At 49.5% G+C, this 13,425-nt stretch overlaps 1 protein-coding gene across 1 annotated transcript in view; it reads left to right on the top strand.

Annotated features, from left to right (window-relative positions):
* Positions 1–1,513: 1,513 nt before the first annotated feature.
* LOC138511593 (uncharacterized) overlaps positions 1,514–13,425 on the top strand; it is a 73,340-nt gene continuing 61,428 nt past the window's right edge. The window contains exon 1 of the mRNA XM_069627369.1: positions 1,514–6,799. The gene's annotated coding sequence lies outside the window, so the exon portion shown is untranslated. The remainder of the gene's footprint in view (positions 6,800–13,425) is intronic.

The following is a 13,425-nucleotide window of genomic DNA, read 5'->3' as shown; positions in this document are numbered from 1 at the left end:
CTGCAACTAAAGTAGGTTACGCAGCTGCACTGCCACTTAAAAAGGGGGCGCTTTATCCGACATACGTGCAATAATGTGCTTACAGCCCGATGTATAGTATGAGAAGGGTGGATGACAGAAGCCTGTGTCTTGCTCTGCCTCTTAGTAATCAGTGCAATACAAATAATAATAGTGTGCTTTGGAGTGCTGTGCTGTTTCGTGGTGTAGTTTTGTTTAATGTTATGGTGTATTAGGGCCTCCACAAGCCAGGCACCTCACACGGTGTGGCAGAAGCATCTCTTGGTGCTGCAACTTGCTGCCACCATTATCCGTGTACACAAATTTTAACAACCAGCATGGCCTACTGCACAAACCGGCCCATTACAAGATGAATGGGCCAGTAATTGCCCATTCGCGAGTGTCGGTATTGCCGGGCTCCCGATCTCTGGGGAGCATGGTTGCACCGGCACCGTTGATAACGGTGCCGGTGCAATCACGAGTTCTGCTTGCAGGTGCTGCACAGCCCGCCAGTTAAGACCTGGCGGGCTGTCAGGGGCCCACGAGCAGAACTCGTAATGCGGCGGGACGGTATGAACGGTGCCTGTGCCTTACCGGCACCATTCAGACCATCACCGCCACCCTTATAATGAGGCCCATTGTTCGGTTTAGAATGGTTTCCTTAACCTCCTGCTAACAGTGAGGCGCTGCATTCTTTGTACAAGGCCACTCGAAAGGTGCAGCTTCACTCCTCTCGGTGAGGAGACGTCAAGAGCTGGAGGCAAGCAGTCGTGTAGCAGAGAATGGTTGCAGAGCAGTCAGCTCATGTGTCCAGTCATTCACAGAAAAGCAGGCCCATTTCCAAGAATGTCTTGTCCTGTTACATAGCACATGGTGAGATGGGCAGTATGATATGATATGATAGGTTATTTATAACATGCTTAATACCGAGAGATTCCTAAGCGCGACACGGGGTCGAACCCATGTTGCTCCTTGCCGTCTTGCTTCCAAGGCGTGCTGCTGAGCTATCCTCCTGAGACAAACTGATTTGCCCAGGTGCTCAGTTTTGTAAGAGGCTTATGACTTGCTATGCTGTGTTGGGTTAAAACAATTATGCAGCACTAACAACCCACTGTCTCGGGAGGATAGCTCAGGGGCAACATGCTCGCCTTGGAAGCAAGATGACACAGAGCAACACAGGTTCATCCCTGGGTCTGCATTTAGAAACCTTTGGGTATTAAGCACGTTATAAATAACCTATCATATCATATCACTTGTGCCAAGAAACGTAATATGATTAGGGCTTCCAGGAATTGGTTCTGTGATATTGATTTGTGTATGTGTTAGCAGCAGAAACCAGTCAGAATATTTGGAAGAAATGCACTTTTTTTCTGCAGTTTACAGTCATGCAGCCTGGGCAGTGTCACCCGCCACTGCCTCTTTAAGAGAGGCATCTCCACCCACGCAGGTGGAGAGAAATGACGTTGGGGGTGAAGGGAGGTGTTCCGGCGCATGTTGCGCCAGTTGAATATTGTAAGCCAATAAAGAAGTTGTGTTCCTGTTCCCTCCGGCTGAGCATCCTTTATTTTCAATACTCCCAGGCCCCGCCTGAGTAACAACTGGTGACAAGGTCTTCTCCCGCCAGCCGGAGTCCTCCTTGCTGGTGGCTTCAGCCCGGGCGTCCGCAGCTGCGCTACCAGCGATCCCGCCGTCGCATCCTCCTCCTTCTGCGTAGCAGGCGATCCCGCTGCACGCGTCCTCCTACACCCTGGCCATACGCAGTACTTGTTCCAGGCCGGTGAAACCACCGCGCTCCGCCTGTGGGTCCTTCCAGGCCGTTGCCCACATCTCCCAGACGACACGCACCACGCGTCTGTCGGCCTCTGTGAAGAGCACACCAGCGGTCTCCCACGCAGCATAGCAGGGTCGAGTGAGGACCCACCAGCCCCGCCCAACACACATGTGGCGGCCTGCAGCACCCTCAGCAGAGCTGCCGGCACCACAGAGCTATAGTGAGCACCCAGACAGCGAGGTGCACTGCCACAGGGGTGGCCAACCAACCCTCCCCCACCCCTATAGCGCCCTGCAGCGCCGGCAAGGCCCTTCACATCCACAACCAAGCACACGTGGCTGGCCCAGGACTGTGATTCTGCCACTGCCTCCCCATCCCAGCCAGAGGCTGCTGTGGCATCAGTGAGAGACCTCCAGGACAGTGCTGTCAACCAACCCAAAAAGCCCAAAAGCGCACCCGCCACAGAAGCACAGCAGCAATAGACAAGACCAAACACGCCATTCGACGGCGAGGTCCCAGAACACTGTACACTTTTGTTATCCCGGTAAGAGCGCGCTTCTACAGCAACGTGAGAACTGTTAGGAGCCTCCCTCGCCCAGCAGCCCGCTGCTAATGTGGCCACCGCCATGAGCAACCCAGTCTCACCTCAACCCACCCGCAGCTCTAAATCCATCCAGCTGCGCATGCCCATGCCATTCTCCATGACGCCCCAAGCCAACAAAGACCCCCGATGGACGGAATGGATGGAGGATTTCTATAATTTCGTCAGAGGCTCTGGAGACGGAGACTCCCCCCCACCTGTGGGACATTTTCCTCAACTTGGTCGGGGGTGAGATGAAAACAATCGTCAAAACATTCCCGACAACCAACCAGAACACTTTTTCTGCCCTCATCACAGCGCTGGACAAGCTACTCATCATCGAACCCAATAGGGACTACGAGCGGTGCCTTTTCAATCAATGTACCCAGAAACCACAAGAAACCGTTGATGAATACATAACACGCCTGAGGGTTTCACTAGATGAAGCCATACGCCTGCGTGTCATAGAAGGATGTTTGTTGCAGACATTGAAAAAACAGCTCCTAAAGAAACCCCTCATGATCCCCGAAGTCAGCGAACTCGCCCAAATTTTTGAAAGGGTGGACGCACAGGCTGCATCCATGGCGGGCACTACGACACCGAAACCAGACACAGCAAAACTCATAGCAACAATTCAGCCACCCACCCAGAGACAAGGGGAAAGAAGTGTATATCCATACAGACAATCCAACCTACAGGTACCGAGACTGCAGCGCCACTGCAGCACGCTGCGGCATAGCATTCCCTCACTCTGGAGCCTGCCCATCGCTATCGCAAAGATGCGCAAACTGTGGGAGAGAGGAGCATTTCCAGTCCGTCTGCAGGGAAGGAAGACCATTCCCCACTATGAGACCCCAGGCACCCACCAGGACACCATACCGCCCACAGCAACCCCAGTATGGCCAACAGAGACCTCCCCAGCAAAACCAACGCTGGTTTGTCTGTGCTGTCGATGAGTATCAGCTCCAGGACTACCCACAAACCTACAACTACCAGGAACAACCACCTTGTCTGACGGACGAGTACGACGGTGCCCCGAAAGGGTATACAGAAGACAACTACTACTACGAACCCACAATCCCAACGGGCACCTCATACTATGATCCAATGCTGTGTGACGAGTACGTCAACCTCATATTAGACAGCGAAGAAGCTAAAAAAAAACCAAAAATTCAGACTAAAATGGAAAACTCCCTATTTCACTTTCTGGTGGACTCAGGGGCCACCGTAAACATACTGGGCGAACAAGAATACCTAAAGATTCCCCATCCACCAGTGCTGGAGATGACAAAATCCAGGACCTTTCAATGGGCGCAGCCACCCCACTACAGACCATTGGACATTTCAAACGTTGCCTTTTCCTCCGAAATAGACACACTGACACTACCAGTCATGTGATCAGATGCCACACCAAAGGTCGGTGTCTTCTCAGTTACTATACAGCCTCCTGCCTAAGCCTGATTGAAATCCACGTGGGAGCAGATGACGTAAATACGTCTACCGCAATACACCAAGGACAGGAAGAATCCGTACGAACCATTGCCCTTACCAACACCCAATGCCTCATCTCCGTACTCGACATCAAACACAAGTTTCCCCAACTGTGCACAGGTTTGGGAAAATGAATTGGGCCTCCGATCAAGCTACACATAGACCACTCGGTACGGCCAGTACCGCAACATCCGAGAAGAGTGGGTTTCCACCTCCAGAAAGCAGTATCCAGGGAACTTGACCAACTCCTGACGGATGGCATAATTGAACCCGCAACCGGACCCACCCCATGTGTGTCCCCCTTGGTCGTCGTGCCAAAGGAAGGCAGAAGACTAAGACTGTGTGTTGACATGAGAGTGGCCAATACCGCCATCCAGAGGGAGAGACACCCAGGACCATCCATCGAAGACATGATCGTACAGCTAAACAATGCACGCATGTTCTCCAAACTGGATCTGATACAGGGTTACCACCAGCTGGAATTGCACCCAGACTCCAGGGTAATTACTACTTTTGCCACATACGAAGGACTATTCCGCTACCAGAGACTACATTTTGGCACCTCTTCCGTGGCTGAGATTTTTCAGGAGACAGTGCGGCAAATTATCAAACCAATAACAGGCACTCTAAACTACAGCGACGACATTCTTGTCTTCGGATCATCCAAAGAGGCCCATGACGCCGCCCTCTTCACCACATGCGAAGACATCCAAGCTGCTGGCCTCACCCTGAACATCGACAAATGCAGATTCAGTAAATCTAAGTTAAAATTCTTTGGCCATGTCTTTTCGAGGGAAGGGATGGATCCCGACCCCGAGAAGCTGGAAACCATCACAAAACTCAAGGAACCAGGCCAGGTAGCAGACGTCCGGTCGTTCCTTGGCATGGCGGGATACTGCACCAGGTATATTCCCCTCCATACCTAAATCACTGAGCCACTCAGGAAACTGCTACAGAAAGAGACCACCTTTGTGTGGACTCCAGCCTGCCAGCAGGCGTTTGATGCGATCAAGTGAGCCCTGACGGAAGCGCATCAACTAGCCTACTTCAACCCTTCCTGGCACACGGAGATAGTGGTTGATGCCAGTCTGGTAGGCCTAGAAGCCATCCTAGCATAGACAACCGGCGCTGACATCAACCCCAGACATGTCGTGGCATATGCAAGCAGGGCCCTGTCCACCCTAGAGACGGCCTGCTCACAGGCTGAGAAGGAGAGTTTGGCAGCTGTCTGGGCCTGCAAACATTTTCATCCTTTCATAATAGGAAAGAAGTTCACCCTAATAACCGATCCACAGGCCCTCCTGTCGCTGTTCGGCAATCCCCGCACGAAAATGCCCCCGAGGATAGAATGCAAGAGCATCCATCCGCAAGAATACGATTACGACATTGTGCACCGCACAGGGGGCGAGTTAAACCCTGCAGACTACCTGTCCCGTCATTCGGCAGGTCTACCGGTTACACGGAAAGGGGACGTTGCCTACATCGACTATATTGCAACCAATTCACTCCCGCCAGCCCTATCTTTGGAGACAGTTGCGACGGCATCCACGGCCGATCCCACAACTGCATTGACCATCAGCTTGACCACAGCCAACAAATGGAAGGACTACAGGCGAGCGATGCTGGCTCACACGGGGGTGTGTAAGGAAGAAATAGAAAGGCTGGCCAGAGTACAGACAGAACTTGCCGTCAAGGATCACAACATCCTTCTGAGAGGGTGCCGGGTTGTAATCCCTGCAGCTAAGGGGGCCAAAGTGATTCGAACAGCACACAAAGGTCACTGAGGAGCAGAAAACACAAAGAAACAACTGCAGTGCCACGTGTGGTTCCCTTTCCTAGATGCACTGGTAGATGAATGGGTCAAACACTGCTTTGCCTACCAGTGCACAGCGCTAGCGGAACCACCGGTGCCTCTCCAACCGACACAAATCCCTGATCGCCCCTGGGAGAGGGTAGCGGTTGACTTTTATGGGCCAATGGAGTCGAGAGAGTACTTCCTCCTACTAATCGATGAGTTCTCCAGATTCCCCATTGTCAAAAGACTGGCCACCACAGCATTCCCACAAATGGCAGCCACCCTGGATGAGGTATTCAGCGAGTGGGGTATTCCCAGGGTGATGAAGTCTGATAACGGGCCGCCGTTCAATGGCCATGAGTTTGCAGCACTGGCAAGACATCTGGGTTTCAAACATCTCAAAATAATGCCTCGTTGGCCACAAGCGAATGGAATGGCCAAGAGGTTCATGGCCTCCATAAAGAAGACAATACAGCGGGCGAGCATTGAAGCCACCAACCCACACCAAGCGTTGTGCCGGCTCCTTAGAGACTACCGAAACACACCCCATGAGGCGACAAACAAAACTCCTGCTGAACTGATGGTCCGGTACGACGTACACACGCGCATTGTGTGCAGTTCCTCGGCTCTGGGAGAAACGGATGCTGAGGTGGTACAATGGGATGCTGAGGTGAAAGAGAGAACGAAACGTGAAACAGATGCCACGCAGTACGCCACTCCCAAAGACTTCCAGATTGGGGACGAGGTGTTGGTCCAGCAACCAATGGTACGGAAGACTGACCCTCGTTTCTCTCCAAGCCCTATGAGGGTCACAGCCAAAAAAGGGACAATGGTGACGGCCCAAGACATAGACAAGGCTGTTACAAGGAACAGCACCCTCTTCAAACACTATGTAAAGAGAGAAGAGAGCGAGTCTCCTCCTCAGCAAACAGATCTGACGACCTGAGCCAAGGGACGAATTGTGGGAGACGTGGCTCAACCCGATGTTCTTGGCATTCCGCCAGATGGAGAAGGTTTGAGTGACCACCAACAGAGACCTCAAAGGGTGACCAAGAGGCCGATGCGATGGGTGGAAGAATGTTGAGCCAGACGTTCGAAGATTCGTCCGGGGCTGGTGTTACCCGCCACTGCCTCTTTAAGAGAGGCATCTCCGCCCACGCGTGTGGTGAGAAATGATTTTGGTGTGAAGGGAGGTGTTCCGGCTCGTGTTGCGCCGAGCAAGTTGTGTTCCTGTTCCCTCCGGTTGAGCGTCCTTTATTTTCAATACTCCCAGGCCCTGCCTGGGTAACAGGCAGTGATCACCAAACTTCCACTCTTTCTGTCAGTGCGCCTGCACCGGAAATGTGTGCTACTGAGGGTTTCATACCCTCCCGATGCTGCCTGTTCCTGTGTGACAAGCGTCTCCCAGGTTTGCAAATGCTTTCGTTTCAATGATAGCCCACTTTGGCCCTGCATTTTGTTAAACCTGTTCCACTGTTTTAAATAAAAGGGCTTCCGAGGGGCCATGAACACTTGCAGTTCAGCGCCAGTGAATCCCACCCAGGATTGGGTTTATGACTACCGCAAACGTCAGACACGCTTGTGACTTGTACACTGAAAATAAAAGCTAATAATTGAAAACCAACAGCTGATCTCAGCAGGAACTTCCATTACTGGTTACAGAGGCAGGTAAATACTATAAGAGCCCCCCTCCCTTCATCGATTAGGGAAATCAGCTCTGAGGACACAAATGAAATACAATTCAAATTGAACAACTGCAAACATCATTAGCTAGGGACATGGCCATAAAGTAGAATTCAAAAATTATTTTTCCTAAGCGTCCTATTATCAATTGCCACACGAATTGCACTGTTATTGAAATTCACACAATCTATTATTACAGGCTATTAAGTCTAATCAGCATATTTCTCCACGGGTGCTTCTCCACGCTCCAATTGTAACGGCCCCAGGCCTATAAAGGGTAAGTTGGGGAAATATTTGAGGAGTAAATCCGAGATGGTAACGCTCCTGTTTACTCTAAAGATGGAGAGTGAAGATATGCTCTGTGCCCCCCTAAATATCCCCCACGTGCCCCGCCTTCTGCTCCTTCTCCCCATCCCAGCTGCTCGCAAACCCCCACACTCTACCAGCTTCGATTCTTCCTCTCTAGATTTGCGCTTTATAAACCCATATACTTTCATAAAGCACCTGCAAACATATATTGAGGAAGCAGGCAATCCACTGTCTCAGATCCATGCACTCCAGGGTCACCTTGTCGAGGTCCTGGGCCCCTGTATCAACCCCTTGCACTTAAATAAAAAATAAAATAGGTTGGCCGACCCTGCTAAGAAAATTCTGCTTGGCCTTTCTGAAATGATTCACAGATTTGCAACTTAGTGGAGTGATCTGCTGGCAGGATAGGGTGAACACCCTTTTATGATGTGAATAACAGCAGTAGGCCTGGTGGACAATGAACATAGCCTTAAAATGAACTATTGATTGCACAGAAAGTCAGGGCAGTGGTAGGCTGGCCTACAGGCCTCGGTACCCCGGCCTCTTTCATTGGTACACTTTTTTATTTCCACATTTTCTGATAGGAAAAGGGTTGGGCTTGTGGTAAATGTGTAATTTGACGCCACTTTGAACATTATTTCCAGGGCCTCTTTTGGTTTCCAGTCCAGCCCTGTCTATGTCCGACTTTTCTTCACAGTCTAATTCATGGGCTCACCACTTCTCAGCATTGCGCCACTGTACAGGCAATGGTCCGCCTAGTCAGTGCCACTGCCATCCACAAATGTATTATAAATCACCCCTGATCTTCAAATACATACACATGTTAATCTACGGACTGCTTTCTGTTGGCCTCCTCGTTGGTCAATATTTGCCTTTCTGCGAAGGCGGGAGTGCATGATAGTGAGACGGATTTCCTTGTTAAGTTTGTCATTCAAACGGCAGCATATTAGGAGGGATTTCAAGAAAGGTAACCTTTACAACCTTTTCATACGTGAGACAAAAAATAAATAAGTGGCAACAACGGAAAAGAAACCGTGAGAGACAGAAACAGACTGCGAGTGTGAGAGAGAGAGAGAGAAGAGAGAGAGAGAGATCGGGCCTCTCAGTTTGTCCAAGGCTTCATCATCTATTTTAGTTTTGCCACGCCCCATCTAGGGTGGCATGCACTTAGATTAGTTCAACTCCAGTGGCGGGAGAAAGAGCTCAGCGTGTGCTGGTTGGCGGTGCCATGTGACCACTCCAAATTCCCAGCTCTGAGCTTTCCCTTTGCAAACTGCGTTCGGAATTATGTACAGGTTAGGTCTATTTCAATTGAACACATTCAACACAGTAGGATTTGATTGAAACGGGAAAGACCACTGCGACATGGGTGGCCTGTTTACCTACAATCCTGCAGAGGCAAACATGATGCCCTTGGAACATCAACTGTCTTGGCACCTGACCAAAAATGTGGGATTTTGGGTGAGTCCATGTATCTTTCTTTTCTGGGAAATTCTAAAAAACACAACTGAATAAGGGCACTGCACTCCCCACCCCCCAATTGAATGTCCCTCGTCCTTTCGTCCCCAACACACTGCTTTTATCTGGCCTCCCCTGGGCACCAGACAGAGCATTATTCCTTGTACGCCACACCTCTCCATGCCCAAGATGCTCGTGTAACAATGCTGCTCTCTACTCCCTGTAAAGGGCCCTGCTGCCCTTTGGCGCAAGGCCAATGAGAGATATATAGCTCTACATTTTGCAGCATATACATATACATATAGATATATATCTCTACACAAATGTGTGTTTGTTCAGTTTGATATGAAGACAGTGGGAGTGTTGAAAAACGCTTATGTGAATCAGGTCCATTATGTTTTACCATTCACCCTAATTCTTTGCAGTGTGGGCGATGCATGGTTGTAAAACGGAAGCACTGAACTGTGGGTTTTACTATATTCACAGTGACTTACATGATAATGGCTTGACAGGTGAAGAACGATGGTCTGGAGGGTTGCCCATAGCAATTGCCAGAGGTTTAAGATTAATTCTAAGCCTTTCAACCATTACCCCTTTCTTTTTGCTTTGTCACCCCGAGTGGGGCGGGTATGCCCAGATGTGGGTCCTGGGATGCTGTGCAGAAGGGATGTGATCTAGCAGTTCGGGCTGCACTGCCCGTTTGGGGATGGGGCCAAGCCTGAATTGCATGTGGGTTTTCCCCGTTCTATATTGACTTGGCAGGTGAAAAACAATGATCTGAAGGGTTGCTCAGAGCAATTGCCAGAGGTTTAATATCAATACTAAGCCTTCCAGCCATTACCTCTTTGTTTTTGCTTTGTCATCCCGAGTGGGACAGGTATGCCCAAATGTGGGTGCCGTGGTGCTGTGCAGAAGGGATGCGACCTAGCAGTTTGGGCAGGACTGCCCCTTTGGGAGTGGGACCAAGCCTGAATGGCATATGATCTTTCCCCGTTTGGGACCGGTATACCCAGATGTGGAGACCAGGATGCTGTGCAGAAGGGATGTGACCTAGCAGTTCGGGCTGCAATGCCCCTTTGGGGATGGGGCCAAGCCTGAATTGCATATGGTTTTTCCCCGTTCTATAATGACTTGGCAGGTGAAAAACGATGGTCTGGAGGGTTACCCACAGCAATTGGCAGAGGTTTAATATCAACTCTAAGCCTTTCAACCATTACCTCTTTCTTTTTGCTTTCTCACCCCAAGTGGGGCGGGTATGCCCAGATGTGGGTCCTGGGATTCTTGTGGTCTCATGCAGCACGGATGTCACCTAGCAGTTGGGGCTGGACTGCCCCGTTGGGAGTGGGACCAAGCCTGAATTGCATATGCTCTTCCCCCGTTTGGGACCGGTATACCCAGATGTGGAGCCCAGGATGCTTTGCAGAAGGGATGTGACTTTGCAGTTCGTGCTTCACTGCCCCTTTGGGGATGGGGCCAAGCCTGAATTGCATTTGGTTTTTCCCCGTTCTATAATCACTTGGCAGGTGAAAAACGATGGTCTGGAGGGTTGCTCAGAGCAATTGCCAGAGTTTTAATATCAATTCTAAGCCTTCCAGTCATTACCTCTTTGTTTTTGTTTTGTCATCCCGAGTGGGGCAGGTATACCCAAATGTGGGTCCCTAGGGTGCTGTGCAGAAGGGATGTGACCTAGCAGTTTGGGCAGGACTGCCCCTTTGGGGGTTGGACCATGCCTGATTTGCATATGGTCTTTTTCTGTTCTATAATTGCTTGGCAGGTGAAGAACGATTGTCTGGAGGTTTGCCCAGAGCAATTGCCAGAGGTTTAAGATTAATTCTAAGCCTTCCAGCCATCACCTCTTTGTTTTTGCTTACATTATATAGCGCCATCGGCACACTCATGTGATATCATGATGTGAGCTGTTTGCTGTCATGATTTGGGTTGGCTTTCCAATAATCAGGCTCTGCATTTCAAATGCACTCTTTGTCATATATTTTGTTTTAAAGGTCCCTTGTTTCTAAGTAAAGGAGCAGGTTGAGCATGGCGACTGCTAATAACGTTGAACTGAACTTGCGCTATTATTATCACACGAGTTAGCAGCTAGAGCATGATTTCGTTATGTATGTAGTGAACGATATCTCAGATGACATCACAAACGACATTATCAATGGCATCACATAAAACATTACCAGTGATATCATCCATGAGACTGTGGGTATTATCTGCATGTTAGTGTGGTGGGAGTATAAAATATGGTCATGAGAAGGGTGAAGTACTAACAGAGCATGGCCATATGCCATGCCTTGTGGCTAATGTGGACATGGTATTATGTTTGTGATGTTTAATAGGCACAGGGCATGACCATGTCCTGTGGGTGCTGCGCAGGTGTAGTATTCCTAAGTCACATGGTGCAGTATTAGGAGGACTTTGCTGCAAATGTGCATAGGCATGGCTGGATACTATGCCCCAGGAGCAAAACACAGGTCAAGCTAGCAGGCCTTGCCCGCTGGGTGCTGGAGGAACTGCTATTGTGCCTGTGGAAAAGCCTGGTAGCACAGTGAAAGAGAGGTAGTGTGCAATGACTAATGGGTCATCACCTGTGGGTACAGTTAACAATGGACCATAGGCCATGTCAAGTGTGCAGTACTCCTAGCGATTGCCCACATACCATGGCCTGTGGGTAATGTGGGAATGGCCAGTAACCCTGGGGCATGGGCACAAGCCATGCCCCAGCAGCAGCATTCATAGAACACATGGTTCAGTACTCATAGAGCATAGCCTACAGGTCATGTCATGTTGGCACTGCAGGGATGGGTAGTGCAAATGTGGCATATCTGCAGGAGCAGTAAGCACAAGGCAAAACAGCACTTGTGAACTGTTAGAAGGAGAACTGCATAACAGGTCCTGCACTAGGAGTATGGATCATACACATCAAGCCTAACCATTGGCCATCGCCAGTGTACAGTACCCATTGTGCATGCCCAGTGATTACTGCTAATCTGAGTATTGTGTTTAGGGGACGGGGATGCACTTTGTGCAGTACCAATAGGGCACAACTCATTACCACTTTGTCTGGAGACCCTCATCAAATTTGTGGTTTTCTTACACTTTTCCAGGTTTTTTGAAGGTTTTTTAGGATCCCGTGGCCCTCTACTTTTGGCTCCACTCACCTCACCTCGAAATTAATGGTCTGGGAACTGTGGAAATATACATTTATGAATACCAGTTCTCTGTCTTTTGCTCTGTTATAATGTCACATGACAGTTTTGCCATGGTCCACAAACAGCAACTCAAACAACCTGTGTGTGTGTGTTTTAAATTGCAGGCGCTACTCTCAAGCGAGGAAATAGCTGAGGTCAAAATAGCACGTACAAATACCAGCAGGGGATGACCCTTCCCCCTGAGCTGAAGCCAAGAATAGAAAAGAACGCATGTTCAGCCTCCTCCTGCATGTCTATTTGTATTTAACTATTTTTACTCACTGAGCATTCTATTCACCCTACCAGTGAGTTACCTTTCAAGGGCCCTGTGCTATTTACAAGTCATGCTAACACAGCTAAAAAGATGTAAATAAGGACCAAAAGATTCTGTGAAGACAGAGAGCCTCAGTGAAACATGTGTTATCGCCTCTCTCCGCTCGAGTGCTTTGTTGATGCTAAATACATTTATCTAATTCTATGAAAGTGTCTCATTCTTGGTTCATATTCCAAGAAGGAAGGACCTTTTAGGAGGGGCTTACAGCCTTGCTCCAATTTGCATCTTTTGACAGACCCAATCATCTTGTTCTGTGTTCTGCATTCTGGATAAGTGGCCGCGGTTGCACTGGGCGCCTGAACAGGCCAGCCAGTTAAGTGTGTGTGTGTCTTGGCACACACAAAATAGCTCGCTAGAGGGGCCACCCATTCAATGGAATGCACAAAATGTATGGATAAATCCAGTAGGGAAGGAAAGAGAATGGGAGGTCTTATTCTCCCCGAGGTCCAGGTCCTGAGCCCCTTCACTGGAAAGGCGCAGTATAAAGAGAAATGGCTACTGCTGATCCTCCACAAGAAGAACATATACCAGGTCACACTAACCATCACTTGCTAGGAGTGAGCTGGATAGTTCTATGCAAGGTGCAATTGCCCATGCTTTCACTGAAGATAGTTAAACTAGGCAAGAGAAGCCTGTAGCGGGGATATGATAATGAGGAGGAAGGGCCCTTTTAGGGGTGTTATAGTTTGAATGTGTGGAGCACATCTTCACTTCCCAGCTTTTGTAGAGGATGCAGAGAAGGACTGCCTGGGCTGATTGTACACACCAGCAGCAAATAAAGTAAGAGAACTGAAAATTATCAAGATGGCA

This window comes from Ambystoma mexicanum, chromosome 6p, assembly GCF_040938575.1.
Source record: "Ambystoma mexicanum isolate Mex_15411 chromosome 6p, UKY_AmexF1_1, whole genome shotgun sequence".
Taxonomy (NCBI): domain Eukaryota; kingdom Metazoa; phylum Chordata; class Amphibia; order Caudata; family Ambystomatidae; genus Ambystoma; species Ambystoma mexicanum.
The sequence above is the reverse complement of the archived record's forward strand: the minus strand, read 5'-3'. Positions and strand labels throughout refer to the sequence as shown.